The sequence below is a fragment of the Pocillopora damicornis genome, chromosome 7 (genome assembly GCF_964200805.1).
Source record: "Pocillopora damicornis chromosome 7, jaPocDami1.2, whole genome shotgun sequence".
NCBI classification, from domain to species: Eukaryota; Metazoa; Cnidaria; class Anthozoa; order Scleractinia; family Pocilloporidae; genus Pocillopora; species Pocillopora damicornis.
Window position 1 is genome coordinate 23,969,945 of NC_142676.1, and position 16,032 is coordinate 23,985,976.

Below are 16,032 nucleotides of genomic sequence, written 5' to 3' on the forward strand. Positions count from 1 at the left end.
ATTATGTTTTTTGGAATTAAACTATGAACAATCCTAAGCCTTTAAACTTGACAATTTCCATTAAACCTTCTATTTGTAAATATCACATATATTCCTCATTACGCACACACTTGAATCTCAATGGAGACAACTCTTTGAAGTTTAAACCCACTCTTCAAGTGCCTCAGATTGTTAAAATCCGTTAAATCTATACCTGCAGCAGATATATAAGCTTTCAGAAGGACAGAAATGTAAAGGCCAACAAAACAAGCAGGTATTTTAATGTTTTAATCTATGTTATGTCTTCAAATGTATGATAATTATGAAGTATTCGGGCTGAGCAATTTTAAAATATTAGCAAACACACATAACCACATTCTCGTACAAACACACTTGGAATTAAAACTGCAATTTGTTTTCAATACTGTTTCGATAAATTTATTATTTTTTTCTCGTATTTGTTGTCTCATCACGACAATTTGTTTTGATTGCTTTCCTTAGCAGTTTTAAACAGTTACTAAATAGTCAAGGTCTCAAACAGTTACATCGTATTCAAAATAACAGTGAAGTCAAAGTTTCGTTCGTAAACCTCATGTTATGAATTTTTTAGTTCAGCTTTCCATTAAAACGAACGCTAAAATCCATAAGTTTTCTAAACGATGCCAAAGCAAACCCATTCTTACGAAAATGGGTGTTATCAGAATAATGCATCTGAAAAAAAAATCTTCAAAAAAGGGGGGATATTTTACGCACAGAATTAATTGAAATAAAACAGCTGTTTTTCTTTTTCTTTAATTCCTCTAAATCCCATAAAAAACAAAACCAGAGAAAATTTATGTATTAGTTTCACCATATAACATGTCTTTATGCTCGTATACAAACTCAAGATTGGGAAAATTTCTCATTTGTATACACCACAGTGCATGATAATTGCCTGGCTCAGATGCGATTAAGATTTTTCAGTAGTTGTGCAGGTTTTTTTAAGCCCCTTCCTTTTTCTGTAAAACTTTACGTCATCTAAGCTCGGAATCATACTGTAAAAAAAGACTTTGAATGAAACTAATCAACAAATTGACAAATAAATAGATAGATAAACAAAATAAAACAGAATTTATTTTCAACCAATTTAAATGCCGTAAAGCGGCTAAGTTTTTAATGAAACTGTTGTACTGCGTCGGTGGGGAAGTACAACAAGCTAATTTGGTTTTATCAACTGAGTTAATGATGTAAATTGGCCACCGTGAAGAGTTGAAGTTTCAAGCGTTACTTAAAATCGAAATATTTCCGTGATCTTTCAGCTAGCAAAACCAGCTCCATTACTGAATCCCTAACGGTGTGTTTAGAATGCAGGTCGGATGTATCCAGTGTACTTTCATTCAAAAAAGGAAGTCTTAGACCATATAAGGTAAGCATTTTCAAGAAGTGATTTATTGGAATCTTTATCATTCCTGATTAACATGTTTCACTTCCCCCCCCTCCCTCCCCCCCCTTACCTAAAAAAACCCCATAGAAGTCTTTCAGTTAAACTCGATTTTCACGAGCGGAATTGTTTTCCAAAGAAGATGCACAGCTCTCAACAGCATGATAAACTTTTTCAATTTCATTTTTTCAGCAGAAATGCGTTTTTTCATTTCTCCTCAAGTGTGTCTCCGATACATGAAGCACTGGTCATTTAGTAATAAATAACCTTTCCATACTTCAGCAATACCATTTCTATTTTTCTAAAACTTTTTCTGGGAGTGATTATAAGAGGATATCCAAACCCCTAAAGCTCTAGTGGTTTTCATAGTGTTAAATTCATTTCTCCATAGGTTTTGTGGATTCCAGGTCGCTGGTAGATGCTCAAATTGGAAGGCATGAATGCCTCTTGTTGTTTCTCCACACAGAACCTGTCTTCGTATGCCAACCAAACAGGACTTTCGAGTAGCAAAATCTATGTGTTTTTACCTTTAAGCTCTTCAACCAAACTTACGTTGCTGATGTTTCCTGTTACTATGGGTATATTAGCGTTTTTCGGAAATGTTCTCATACTTCGTTTTGTTAAGTCGAACCAAAGTACAGCGTCCTTTCTTAGGTCCTTGTCTTTCCGGAAAAATTTTGATGTCTACATCTCCAGCCTTGCTATATCTGATGCACTTTGCGCATTTCTAGTTCTTCCGCTTATTAGTTGTCAATTATTTATGGATGTTTTTGAACGAGGATGGGGTTGCAAAATCCTTTGCTACTTGGGTATTTTCTTTCCTTCAATTACCATAAATAATCTGTTGATTATCAGCTTTGGAAAATATTTTTCAACACGTAAGATACCTCGTACACTAAAACATTCTACTGTTAAGAAATTGCTTTACCTCATCTGGTTCTCAACATGTGTTTACGTGTTGCTCCCCGTTGCAGTTTTTGAGGGGATTAGATATGATCTAAATGACACACATTACACTGTGGTTTGCAAGCCTAATTATCAGTATGTGCCATTTGGAGTAGTGTCTTTGGCCTTTATAGCTTGTCAATATTTTTTGCCAAGTATCGTGATTTTTACTTTAACTATATGCTTGATCTTGACTGTGCGGTCAAGAATGAAAAGAGCTATCGACATCCAATGTGATAATGCTATCAAAGTAATGAAAAGGGCTGAAAACAGACGATTAACCATGATATTGGTTTCTATTATGCTTATGTTTATATTTTCATATGCACTTTCTTTTGGTTACTTTATTTTTAGAATTTCGACGAGATCACAAGATCACACCATTAGTTTTGAAAGTGATTTTCTCATTCGCTATGTGGGTGCTCTGTTGGCGTTTTCCAACAGTCTCGTCAACGTGATAATATATCTTGTTCAAATGAAGGACTTTCGGCGCTTTTTAAAAAGTAAGATCACTTCGAATTTTTGAAACAAATATGTGGTAGCCGATTTCAAAGGAATGTAAATGCGATTTATTCAACTTTTGGGAAACCTAGAGTGAAATTCAGAAGCAAAATGTCTAAAGGCTTACATCCAGCCTAAAGGACTCTTGCCTCGTCTTACACGTGTAAAAAGAGCGTTAGGTGCAATTGATACTGAAAACGTCGATCGTCTTTTAGTTGTTACGGAAAGTAGAAAACAGATTGTTGCTTGCCACAATTCATAATGAAACTGGTAACAGATTTATTAACAGTTTAGTAGCCTTGGCGCTCTACTCATACTCAACTATGCCAGCAGATTTTTATAATGTCTTCTTTTAAGTGCAGCAGGTCTTGCTAAACGCTTTATTAGTAAATAGCCACGTCGGTGAAGAGGAAGAGGAAACGAAAAACAAAAGAAGTTCGTAAGTTTCGGATTTCACCGCGGCCCCATTTTATTTGACCAAATTATTACATTGAACTATTGTGAACATCGCTGGCAAACGTGCTATACAAACTAAGTGTTACTGTTATTATTATTATTTTGATACTTTAGATTCAATACTTTACTTTACATTCAAAATACTGAAACACAAAATAATTATTTTCGCTCACATTCAAGCCAGCGATTGTCCGTATATTGCTAATCTATGCGTGTATTGAATGTAAAGTAAAGTAAAAAAGGTCAGGTCTGTACTTGAGCGAAAGGGCTCCTTGTCCCAGAGCTTATTCTTGTTTCCTTAAAATAAAGCCAATAGGAGTATCACTTCGACCCCTTGGATGGTGCTATTCCATCGTAAGGTTACCTCCCAGCATGCAGCAGGCTTCCCAGACAATATGCTGTTACCCATTTATATTCTCCTGACTGGAAAGAGGGCACTGTGAGCTGTAGAGTGTTTTGTCCAAAAACACAAAAAATTGTCCCAGTCAGGTCTGGAGCTACTGTGGAAACTCGCTCCTTTTAGTTCAATACGGGCAGTTTCGTTTTGTATCGTTACTAAAAAGATGCACTTTAGTGAAGCTATTTGTCGAAATAGAACGAGGCCAAGAGCCATTTCCTAAAAGAGGGAAAAAGTAGCGGGCATTTGCATAACCGACTCTGATTATAACTTAAACGAAATATATTTCCTTCACTTGCCACTGGTTGAGAATCTTCACATGACCTGCAGATAACTGCCACAAGCGATGGTGTGCTTTGGCGTATAACAATGTTTAGCTGCAAATGAGACTCTTTCAAGCTTAGATATTTGTATCTAGGCTCCTCTTTAAAAATAAAAAATGGCAGATAGCTTTCTTAAGTTGACTGGAGTGATTTGGCATGTTTAGTTGAATTTAATTTCCTCCATGCAATTCTGCTGCTACTTGGCGCTGGTCATTTCCTGCCTTGAAATGATCACAAAAGCAAACTTGGCGCTTAAACAATTATATATTTATTGACCCCTTTCATCGCTAAATATTTGTGATTTGGTTTGCCTCCAAGATGTAATATGCGGGACGCCATAATTTATGAGTCCTCGAAGACGGCGGGTTTGTAAACAGCGTTTTACCTTGAATAATATCGATGAGCGCATTGTTATGTTCGAATGATATTTTCTTTTTGGTTTTGCAGAAATAACCGCCTCTCCATATAGGGACAAAAGTTAAGAACTATTAAAAGTGAAAAAAATTTCCTTTTAACGCACTATGTGTCCATCTGTTTGTAATGTCTGTAGGATAAACCCAGTCTCGTATTTTAGGACTAATAACATTTCCTCACCCGAGCTCACAGTGGATGAGTTATACGCTGAAAGATAATTTTACTCGAGTGCTATTCTTCAGTTTTTGTTGGCTTTATGATTAATATTTTAGCAGTTTTAAAGTTCAATCACATTTTTTTAAAATTAAACTATGAACAATCCTGAGCTTTTAAACTTGACAAAATCACCAGCTTTTAAAATTTTTTTAGTCATATGAAGGACGACATTCAAATATTCTCGAAAATCCAAATTTCACGGAGATTTAAAGTCGGTCAATGAATGCAAAAACTACAATCAGACGGAAGCTTCCCACAAAAATTGAAGATAAAAATACTGCCAGTTTCAGTAAAATCTTCCGTTTGTAAATATCACCTATAATCCTCATTACGCACACACTTGAATCTCAATGGAGACAATTCTTTAACGTTTAAACCCACTCTTCAAGTGCCTCAGAAAACGTTTTGTTTATTCACCACAAAATAGCTTATTAAGTGATGTTTCTGCTTCAAATCCTTCAGCTATAAAGGAAACATGAAGGTCCTGTGAGGAGACCACATCAACATTCTCAGGTTGTTAAAATCCGTTAAATATATACCAGCAGCAGATATATAAGCAGCCAGAAGGGCAGAAGGTGTAAAGGCCAACAAAACGAACAGGTATTTTAATGTTTTAATCTGTGTTATCAAATGCTTGATACTTATGAAGTATTCAGACTGAGCAATTATAAAATATCAGTAAACAGCATAACCATATTCACTTACAAACACACTCGGAATTAAAACTGTTATTTATTTTTAACACTATTTCGATAAATTTATTGTTTTTCTCTCGTATTTATTGCTGAAATTAAAAAAAAAATCAGGATAATTTGTTTTGGTTGCTTTCCATTGCAGTTTTAAACGGTTACTAGATAGCCAGGGTCTCAAATAGTTATATCGTATAAAAAAAAGCCGAATAATGAAGTCAAAGTTTCACCCATAAACCTCATTTAATAAATTTTTTAGTTCGGCTTCCCAATAAAATGAACGCCCAAATCCATATGTCTTTTTAAACGAACAACACAGAATAACACATCTGAAAGCGCATCTTCAGAAAAATGTGGGACGTTTTACGCCCACATTGTAGTTGCAATAAAACAGCTATTTTTTCTTTTTCGTTAATTCCTCCACACCCAATAAAAGAACGAAACCAGGCAAATTTTCTGTATTAGTTTCACCACATAAAATTTTGGAATGATCGTATTCCAACTCAAGATCAGGAAAATCGTCATTTGCATACATCACATGTGAGAGGATAGCCTTCCGTGCACGACAATTGCTTGGCTCGAATGTGATTAAGATCTCGCATTTTCCAAAGATTGAGATTTTTTTTGTCCTTTGCTAATCTAATAGGATTTCCTGAAATAGGAAATTGAGAAACTTCATCTGCATATCGCAGATCGTGATCAGCTTCTCCACAAACGGAGCCAAAAATATTTCATGACATACCTGATTCAAACCATAATTTTTAGTACTTGTGAAGGCTTTTTTAAGCCCCTTCCTTTTTCTGCAAAACTTTACGTCATCTAAGCTAGGAATCATACTGTAAAATACGATTTTGATTGAAACTAATCAACAAATTTATAAATGAATAGACAGATAAAAAAACTATTTTCAACCAATTTAAATGCCGTAAAAGCGGGTAAGTTTTAAACGAAACTGTTGTACTGCGTCGGTGGGGGAGTATAACAAGATATTTGGTTTTATCAACTGAGTTAATGATGTAAATTTGCCACCATAAGGAGTTTAAGTTTCGAGCATTAGCCCTTCGTCGGAGCGCATGGCCGTTAAAATCGAGATTTTCCGTCCTCTTTCAGCCAGCTTAACCGGGCCCATAACTGATTCTCTAACCGTGTAGGTGGAGTGCAGTTCAGATATATCCAGTATCCTTTCACCCAGAAAAGAAGGTCCTATATCGTATAAATATTATACAAATATCAGGTAAGTAGTTTCAAGAAATGAATTTTTGGGCCTTTATCATTCTTGATTCATATGTTTCACCTTTCCCTCCCCCATATCTGCGAAGACCTCCACCGAAAGTCTTTTAGTTAAACTCGTTTTTCACGAAGGGAACTGTTTTTCAAATAAGATGAACAGCTCTCAACATCGTGGTTAATTTTTCAATTGCATTTTTTTTCAGCAGAGATTTGTTTTTTCATTTCTCCTCAAGTATGTCCCTGATAGATGAAGTACTAGTCTATTGGTAATTAATAACCTCACCACACTCAATATCATTTTTATTTTTCTAAAGCTATTTTATGGGAGTAATAACAAGAGGTTTTCTCAGTGTAAAATTCACTTTTCCCATTTACAGGTTGTGTAGATTCCACTGATAGATGTTCAAATTGGATGGGATGAATGCCTCTTGCTGTCTCTCCACACATAACGTGTCTTCGTATGCCAACCAAACAGGCCTTTCGAGTAGTAAAATCTATGTGTTTTTACCTTTGAGCTCTTCAACCAAACTAACATTGCTGGTGTTTTCTGTAATTATGGGTATATTAGCGTTTTTCGGAAATGTTCTCATACTTTGTTTTGTTAAGTCGAACCAAAGAGCAGCGTCCTTCCTTAAGTCTTGCTCTTTCCGGAAAAATTTTGATGTCTACATCTCCAGCCTTGCTATATCTGATGCACTTTGCGCATTTATGGTTCTTCCGCTTATAGGTTGTCAGTTATTTATGGATGTTTTTGAACGAGGATGGGGTTGCAGAATACTTCGCTACTTGGGTATTTTCTTTCCTTCAATTACCATAAATAATCTGTTGATTATCAGCTTTGGAAAATTTTTTTCAACACGTAAGATACCTCGTATACTGAAACATTCTACTGTTAAAAAATTGCTTTACTTTATCTGGTTCTCAACATGTGTTTACGTATTGCTCCCCGTTGCAACTATGGAGGGGATTAGATTTGATCTAAATGACACACATTACACTGTGGTTTGCGGGCCTAGTGATCAGTATGTGCCATCTAGAATAGTGAACCTGGCCTTTATAGCTTTTCAATATTTTTTGCCAAGTATCGTGATTTTTACTTTAACTATATGCTTGATCTTGACTGTGCGGTCAAGAATGAAAAGAGCTATCGACATCCAATGTGATAATGCTATCAAAGTAATGAAAAGGGCTGAAAACAGACGATTAACCATGATATTGGTTTCTATTATGCTTATGTTTATATTTTCATATGCACTTTCGTTAGGTTACTTTATTTTTAGAATTTTGACAAGATCACAAGATCATACCATTAGTTTTGAAAGTGATTTTCTCATCCGCTATGTGGGTGCTCTGTTGGCGTTTTCCAACAGTCTCGTCAACGTGATAATATATCTTGTTCAAATGAAGGACTTTCGGCGCTTTTTAAAAAGTAAGATCACTTCAAATTTTTGGAACAAAAATGTGGTAGCCGATTTCAAAGGAATGTAAATGCGATTTATTCCAGAGTGAAATTCAAAATCAAAATGTCTAAAGGCTTACATCCAGCTAACAGGACTCTTGTCCCATCTTACACGTGTAAAAAGAGCATTAGGTGCAATTGATACTAAAAACGTCGATCGCCTTTTTAGTTGTTACGGAAAGTAGAAAACAAATTGTTGCTTGCCACAATTCATAATGATACTGGTAACAGATTTATTAACAGTTTAGTAGCCTCGATGCTCTACTCATACTCATCTATGCCAACAGATTTTTATAATGTCTTCTTTTAAGTGTAGCAGGTCTTGCTAAACGCCTCATTAGTAAATAGCCATGTCAGTGACAAGGAAGAGGAAACAAAAAACAAAAGAAGTTCGTAAGTTTCGGATTTCACCGCGACCCTGATTTTATTTGACCAAATTATTATATTGAATTATTGTAAACATCGCTGGCAAGCGTGCTATACAAACTAAGTGTTACTGTTATTATTATTATTATTATTTTGATAAAATGATAAACTTATGTTTGTAATTTTCAAAAAAGAAATCTTAATTTACCACTTTAACTTGTTATTGTTAGTTGAGACAGTTACTTAAGATCAGAGTAAAGAGGAGTGAAGTAACTCATTTCTTCATATTTGGCATAGAGAACCCTTTTTCACTTTTTACCGGAAGTATTGAAACACGCAATAATTATTTTCGCTCACATTCAAGCCAGCGATTGTCCGTATATTGCTAATCTGTGCGCGTATTGAATCTAAAGTAAAGTAAAAAAAGAGCAAGTCTGCACTTGAGCCAAAGGGCTCACTGTCCTTGAGCTTATTTTTGTTTCCTTAAAATAAAGGCAATAAGAGTATCACTTCTACCCCTTGGATGGTGCTATTCCATCGTATGGTTACCTCCCAGCATGCAGCAGGCTTCCCAGACAATATGCTGGTACTCATTTATATTCTCCTGAGTGCAAAGAGGGCGCTGTGAGAGTAGAGTGTTTTGCCCAAGAACACAAAAAATTGTCCCAGTCAGGTCTGGAGATACTGTGAAACTCGCTCCTTTAGTTAAATATAGGCAGTTTCGTTTTGTATCGTTACTAAAAAAGAGCACTCCAGTGTAGCTATTTGTCAAAATAGAATGAGGCCAAGAATTAGCTCCGACAAAAAGGAAAAAAGTAGTGAACATTTGCATAAACGGCTCTGATTATAACTTAAACGAAACATGTTTCCTTCACTTTCCACTGATTGAGAATCCCCACATGACCTGCAGATAACTGTCACAAACAGTGGTGTGCTTTGGCGTATAACAATGTTTAGCTGCAAATGAGACTCTTTCAAGCTTAGATATTTGTATCCAGGCTGCTCTCTGACAAAAAGAAATAGCAGATAGCTTTCTTACGTTGACTGGAGTGATTTGGCATGTCAGGTTGATTTTAATTTCCTCCATGCAATTCTCATACTTGGTGGTGGTCATTTCCTGCCTAGAATTATCATAAAATCAAACTTGGTGCTAAATGACAAAATCAATATATGATATTAGTTGACCCCTTTCATCGAAAAATATGTCATTTGGTTTGCGTCTTAAATTTGTTATTTCAAACCATCGAAGATTTATTTACAGGGTTTTACTTTGAAAATATCAATGAGCGCACTATTATGTTCGAATGATGTTTTCTTTTTGGTTTCACGGAAATAACCACTTCTCCAATCTGCATGGACGGAAATTACGAACTATTCAAAACAGAAAATTTCCTTTTAACGCACATTGTATCCATCTGTTTGTATTATCTAGTGTATAAACTCGGTCTAATATTTGTAATTTTGGAACTAATAACATTTCCTCGATCCTGAGCTCATAGTGGGTGAGTGACTCTCTGAAAGATAATTTTACTTGAGTGCTAATGTTCAGTTTTTGTTGGCTTTATAATTAGTATTTTAGCGGTTTTAAAGTTCAATTAAATTTGTTGAAATTAAACTGTGAACAGTCCTAAGTCTTTTTTTAATTGTTGAGTCATATGAATTGAGAGACGACATGTCTAAAAATGTAAATTTTCACGGAGATTAAAAGTCGTTCAATGAATGCAAAAGAAACTAACATTAGACGGAGGCTTCCCACGACGACTGGAGATCAAAACCTTCCATTTTGTAAATATCACCTATATTCCTCATTACGCACAGACTTGAATTTCAATGGAGACAATTCTTTGACGTTTAAACCCACTCTTCAAGTGCCTCAAAAAACGTTTTGTTTATTCACCACAAAATAGCTTAAGTGATGTTTCTGCTTCAAATCATACAGCTAAAAGGAAACATGGAGATCCTATGAAGAGAGCGCGTCAACATTCTCAGATTGTTAAAATCCGTTAAATCTATACCTGCAGCAGATATATAAGCTTTCAGAAGGGCAGAAATGTAAAGGCCAACAAAACGAACAGGTATTTTAATGTTTTAATCTGTGTTATGTCTTCAAATGTATGATAATTATGAAGTATTCGGGCTGAGCAATTTTAAAATATTAGGAAACACACATAACCACATTCACGTACAAACACACTTGGAATTAAAACTGCAATTTGTTTTCAATACCGTTTCGATAAATTTATTGTTTTTCTCTCGTATTTGTTGCTAAAATTAAAAAGATAAAAATCACGACAATTTGTTTTGATTGCTTTCCTTAGCAGTTTTAAACGGTCCGGGATACTAAATGGCAAAGGTCTCAAACAGTTACATCGTATTCAAAACAATGGTGAAATCAAAGTTTCGCTCATAATTTTTTAGCTCGGCTTTCCATTAAAAGGAACGCCCAAAATCCATGGGTTTTCTAAACGATGCCAAAGCAAAGCCGTTCTTACGAAAATGAGTGTTATCAGAATCACACATCTGAAAACGCATCTTCAAAAAAATGTGGGATATTTTACGCGCAGAATTTAATTGAAATAAAACATCTGTTTCTTTTTTTCGTTAATTCCTCTAAATCCAATAAAAAAACAAAACCAGAGAAATTTTATGTATTAGTTTCACCATATAACATTTCTTTATGCTCGTATACAAACTCAAAATTTGGAAAATTTGTCATTTCTATACACCACAGTGTATAATAATTGCCTGGCTCAGATGTGATTAAGATTTTTCAGTAGTTGTGCGGGTTTTTTTGAACCCCTGCCTTATTCTGTAAAACTTTACGTCATCTAAGCTCGGAATCATTCTGTAAAATATAATTTTGAATGAAACTAATCAACAAATTGACAAATAAATAAATAGATAAACAAAATAAAACAAAATTTGTTTTCAACCAATTTAAATGCCGTAAAAGCGGCTAAGTTTTTAACGAAACTGTTGTACTGCGTCGGTGGGGAAGTATAACAAGCTAATTTGGTTTTATCAACTGAGTTAATAAAGTAAATTGACCACCGTGAAGAGTTGAAGTTTCGGGCGTTAGCCCTTCGTCGGAGCGAATGGCCCTATTGTTTAACTTAAAGATGACCGGTACTTAAAATCGAAATTTTCCGTGATCTTTCAGCTAGCAAAACCAGGTCCATAACTAATTCCCTAACCGTGTGTTTGGAATGCTGGTCGGATATATCCAGTGTACTTTCATGCAGAAAAGGAAGTCCTAGATCACATAAATATTATATAAACATTAGGTAAGTATTTTCAGGAAGTGATCTCTTGGAGTCTTTATCATTCTTGATAAACATGTTTCACTCCCCCCCCCCCCTTAGCTAAAAAAAACCCTCATAGAAGTCTTTTCAGGTAAACTCGATTTTCACGAACGAAACTGTTTTCCAAAGAAGATGAACAGCTCTCAACAGCATAGTGAACTTTTTAAATTGATTTTTTCATCAGAAATGTGTTTTTTCATTTCTCCTCAAGTGTGTCCCCAATACATGAAGCACTGGTCTCTTAGTAACCAATAACCTTTCCATACTTCAGCAATACCATTTATATTTTTTAACACTTTTTATGGGAGTAATTATAAGAGGATATCCAAATCCCTAGAGCTCTGGTGGTTTTCATTATGTTAAATTCATTTCTCCATAGGTTTTGTGGATTCCAGGTTGCTGGTAGATGCTCAAGTCGGAAGGCATGAATGCCTCTTGCTGTCTCGATACATAACGTGTCTTTGCATGTCAACCAAACAGGCCTTTCGAGTAGCAAAATCTATGTGTTTTTACCTTTAAGCTCTTCAACTAAACTTACGTTGCTGATGTTTTCTGTAACTGTGGGTATATTAGCGTTTTTCGGAAATCGAACCAAAGTACAGCGTCCTTCCTTAAGTCTTTCTATTTCCGGAAAAATTTTGATGTCTACATCTCCAGCCTTGCTATATCTGATGCACTTTGCGCATTTATAGTTCTTCCGCTTACTGGTTGTCAATTATTTGTCGATGTTTTTGAACGAGGATGGGGTTGCAAAATCCTTCGCTACTTGGGTATTTTCTTTCCTTCAATTACCATAAATAATCTGTTGATTATCATCTTTGGAAAATATTTTTCAACCCGTAAGATACCTCGTACACTAAAACATTCTACTGTTAAGAAATTGCTTTACCTCATCTGGTTCTCAACATGTGTTTACGTATTGCTCCCCGTTGCAACTTTTGAGGGGATTAGATATGATCTCAATGACACACATTACACTGTGGTATGCAGGCCTAATTATCAGTATGTGCCATTTGGAGTAGTGTCTTTGGCCTTTATAGCTTTTCAATACTTTCTGCCAAGTATTGTGATTTTTACTTTAACTATATGCTTGATCTTGACTGTGCGGTCAAGAATGAAAAGAGCTATCGACATCCAATGTGATAATGCTATCAAAGTAATGAAAAGGGCTGAAAACAGACGAATAACCATGATATTGGTTTCTATTATGCTTATGTTTATATTTTCATATGCACTTTCGTTAGGTTACTTTATTTTTACAATTTTGACAAGATCACAAGATCACACCATTAGTTTTGAAAGTGATTTTCTCATTCGCTATGTGGGTGCTCTGTTGGCGTTTTCCAACAGTCTCGTCAACGTGATAACATATCTTGTTCAAATGAAGGACTTTCGGCGCTTTTTAAAAAGTAAGATCACTTCGAATTTTCGGCACAAAAATTTGGTTGTCGATTTCAAAGGAATGTAAATGCGATTTATTCCAATTTTGGCAAATCTGGAGTGAAATTCAGAAGCAAAATGTTTAAAGGCTTACATCCAGCCCACAGGATTCTTGTCCCATCTTACACGTGTAAAAAGAGCATTAGGTGCAATTGATACTGAAAACGTCGATCGTCTTTTAGTTGTTACGGAAACCAGAAAACAGATTGTTGCTTGCCACAATTCATAATGATACTGGTAACAGCTTTATTAACAGTTTAGTAGCCTTGGCGCTCTACTCATACTCAACTATGCCAGCAGATTTTTATAATGTCTTCTTTTAAGTGCAGCAGGTCTCGCTAAACGCCTCATTAGTAAATAGCCATGTCAGTGACGAGGAAGAGGAAACGAAAACCAAAAGAAGTTCGTAAGTTTCGGATTTCACCGCGGCCCCATTTTATTTGACCAAATTATTACATTGAATTATTGTAAACATCGCTGGCAAACGTGCTATACAAACTAAGTGTTACTGTTATTATTATTACTTTGATAAAAAGATAAACTTATATTTGTAATTTTCAAAAATAAATCTTAATTTACCACTTTAACTTATTGTTGAGGCAGTTAGTTGAGATCAGAGTAAAGAGGAGTGAAGTAACTCATTTCTTCTTATTTGGCATAGAGAACCTTTTTTCACTTTTTGCCAGAAATGCTGAAACACAAAATAATTATTTTCGCTCACATTCAAGCCAGCGATTGTCCGTGTATTGCTAATCTATGCGTGTATTGAATGTAAAGTAAAGTAAAAAAGGTCAAGTCTGTACTTGAGCCAAAGGGCTCATTGTCCCAGAGCTTATTCTTGTTTCCTTGAAATAAAGCCAATAGGATTATCACTTATACCCCTTGGATGGTGCTATTCCATCGTAAGGTTACCAAAGGAGCGGAAAAATTCTCTTTTAAGTTAAACGAAAACTACTTAAATATTCCATCTGTTTCTACGACGGAAAGAATCTCCAAATTAAAAAGACGGATGCAATAAACTCTAGGCCATTAACGTAGGAAACTTAGGTGCGAATTTACAGCTCTAATATAGAAAACAATACCTATCTTAATTGCAGCAGCGCAGCTTAGGAAAAAAAAACGGAAAAGCAATGAAAAGTTTCTGCTTATCTATGCAAGGTTGGTTTGGAAACTATCGCATGAAAAGAAATTAAAGTTACGAGTATAAACTCAGCTGCTATCCACCAGGAAAACCAATATTTCCAGAAAGACCAAGAACACTATTATTTACCTTAAAAAACCATGTAATAAATGACAAAAGTGCCGACAAGCAGGTGCATAGTAAAAGTGAGTAATCAACAAAATCCATTCGAAAAGCCACCGTGGTTTTTATACATTTTATTTAACTACTAAAAAGGAAAACCCGAATAACCGAATATTTCAAATGTGAAAGTATATGAATATATATTGAAGATGTTTACCCAAAAACCCACGAAAACCCTAAATATAATATTTTGTGATATATATCAACAATTCACTTTTTCTGGTTATAACTAATTTGAATAACAACAATTTGAATAGAACAACTCGTTCATCATTCTTTACCGCTCAACCGGTCGAGTAAAAGAACGAACAGAACACAGAACTAGGTCTAAACCGGTAAAATAAATTTAAGATTTGTCCAAAACTAAAATACATAATTTTCCCCCTAACACCTCCCAGCATTTCAGCAGGCTTCCCAGACAATATGCTGTTACCCATTTATATACTCCTGACTGGAAAGAGGCACTGTGTTAGTAGAGTGTTTTGCCCAAGAACACAAAAAATTGTCTCAGTCAGGTCTGGAGCTACTGTGGAAACTTGCTCCTTTAGTTCAATATGGGCAGTTTCGTTTTGTATCGTTACTAATGCAGTTTAGTGAAGCTATTTGTCGAAATAGAACGAGGCCAAGAGCTCTTATTATAACTTAAACGAAATATATTTCCTTCACTTGCCACTGGTTGAGAATCTTCACATGACCTGCAGATAACTGCCACATGCAATGGTGTGCTTTGGCGTATAACAATGTTTAGCTGCAAATGAAACTCTTTCAAGCTTAGATATTTGTATCCAGGCTCCTCTTTGAAAAAAAAAATGGCCGATAGCTTTCTTAAGTTGACTGGAGTGATTTGGCATGTTTAGTTGAATTTAATTTCCTCCATGCAGTTCTGCTACTTGGCGCTGGTCATTTCCTGCCTTGAAATGATCACAAAAGCAAACTTGGCGCTTAAATGATAAAACAATTATATATTTATTGACCCCTTTCATCGCTAAATATTTGTGATTTGGATTGCCTCCAAGATGTAATATTTTTGGGGCGGGACGCCATAATTTATGAGTCCTCGAAGAAGGCGGGTCTGTAAACAGCGTTTTACCTTGAATAATATCGATGAGCGCATTGTTTTGTTCGAATGATATTTTCTTTTTGGTTTTTCAGAAATAACCGCCTCTCCATATGGAGACAAAAGTTAAGAACTATTAAAAATAAAAAAAATTCCTTTTAACGTACAATGTGTCCATCTGTTTGTGTTGTCGGATAAACCCAGTCTCGTATTTTAGGACTAATGACATTTTCTCACCCGAGCTCACAGTGGATGAGTTATACTCTGAAAGATAATTTTACTTGAGTGCTAATCTTCAGTTTTTTTGGCTTTATGATTAATATTTTTAGCAGTATTAAAGGTCAATCACATTTTTTTAAAATTAAACTATGAACAATCTTGACAAAATCACCAGCCTTTAAAATTTGTTTAGTCATATGAAGGACGACATTCAAATTTTCACCAAAATCCAAATTTCACGGAGATTTAAAGTCGTTCAATGAATGCAAAAACTACAATCAGACGGAAGCTTCCCACAAAAATTGAAGATCAAAAT

At 35.2% G+C, this 16,032-nt stretch overlaps 2 long non-coding RNA genes across 2 annotated transcripts; both read left to right on the forward strand.

Annotated features, from left to right (window-relative positions):
• Positions 1–135: 135 nt before the first annotated feature.
• Positions 136–1,929, forward strand: LOC149043247 (uncharacterized). Its single transcript, XR_016188472.1, has 3 exons — positions 136–253; positions 1,323–1,384; positions 1,791–1,929. It is a non-coding gene; the product is annotated as an uncharacterized LOC149043247 (long non-coding RNA).
• An 8,402-nt stretch (positions 1,930–10,331) lies between these two features.
• LOC149043248 (uncharacterized) lies at positions 10,332–12,197 on the forward strand. The gene is made up of 3 exons (XR_016188470.1): positions 10,332–10,470; positions 11,556–11,679; positions 12,077–12,197. It is a non-coding gene; the product is annotated as an uncharacterized LOC149043248 (long non-coding RNA).
• The last annotated feature ends 3,835 nt before the right edge of the window (positions 12,198–16,032 follow it).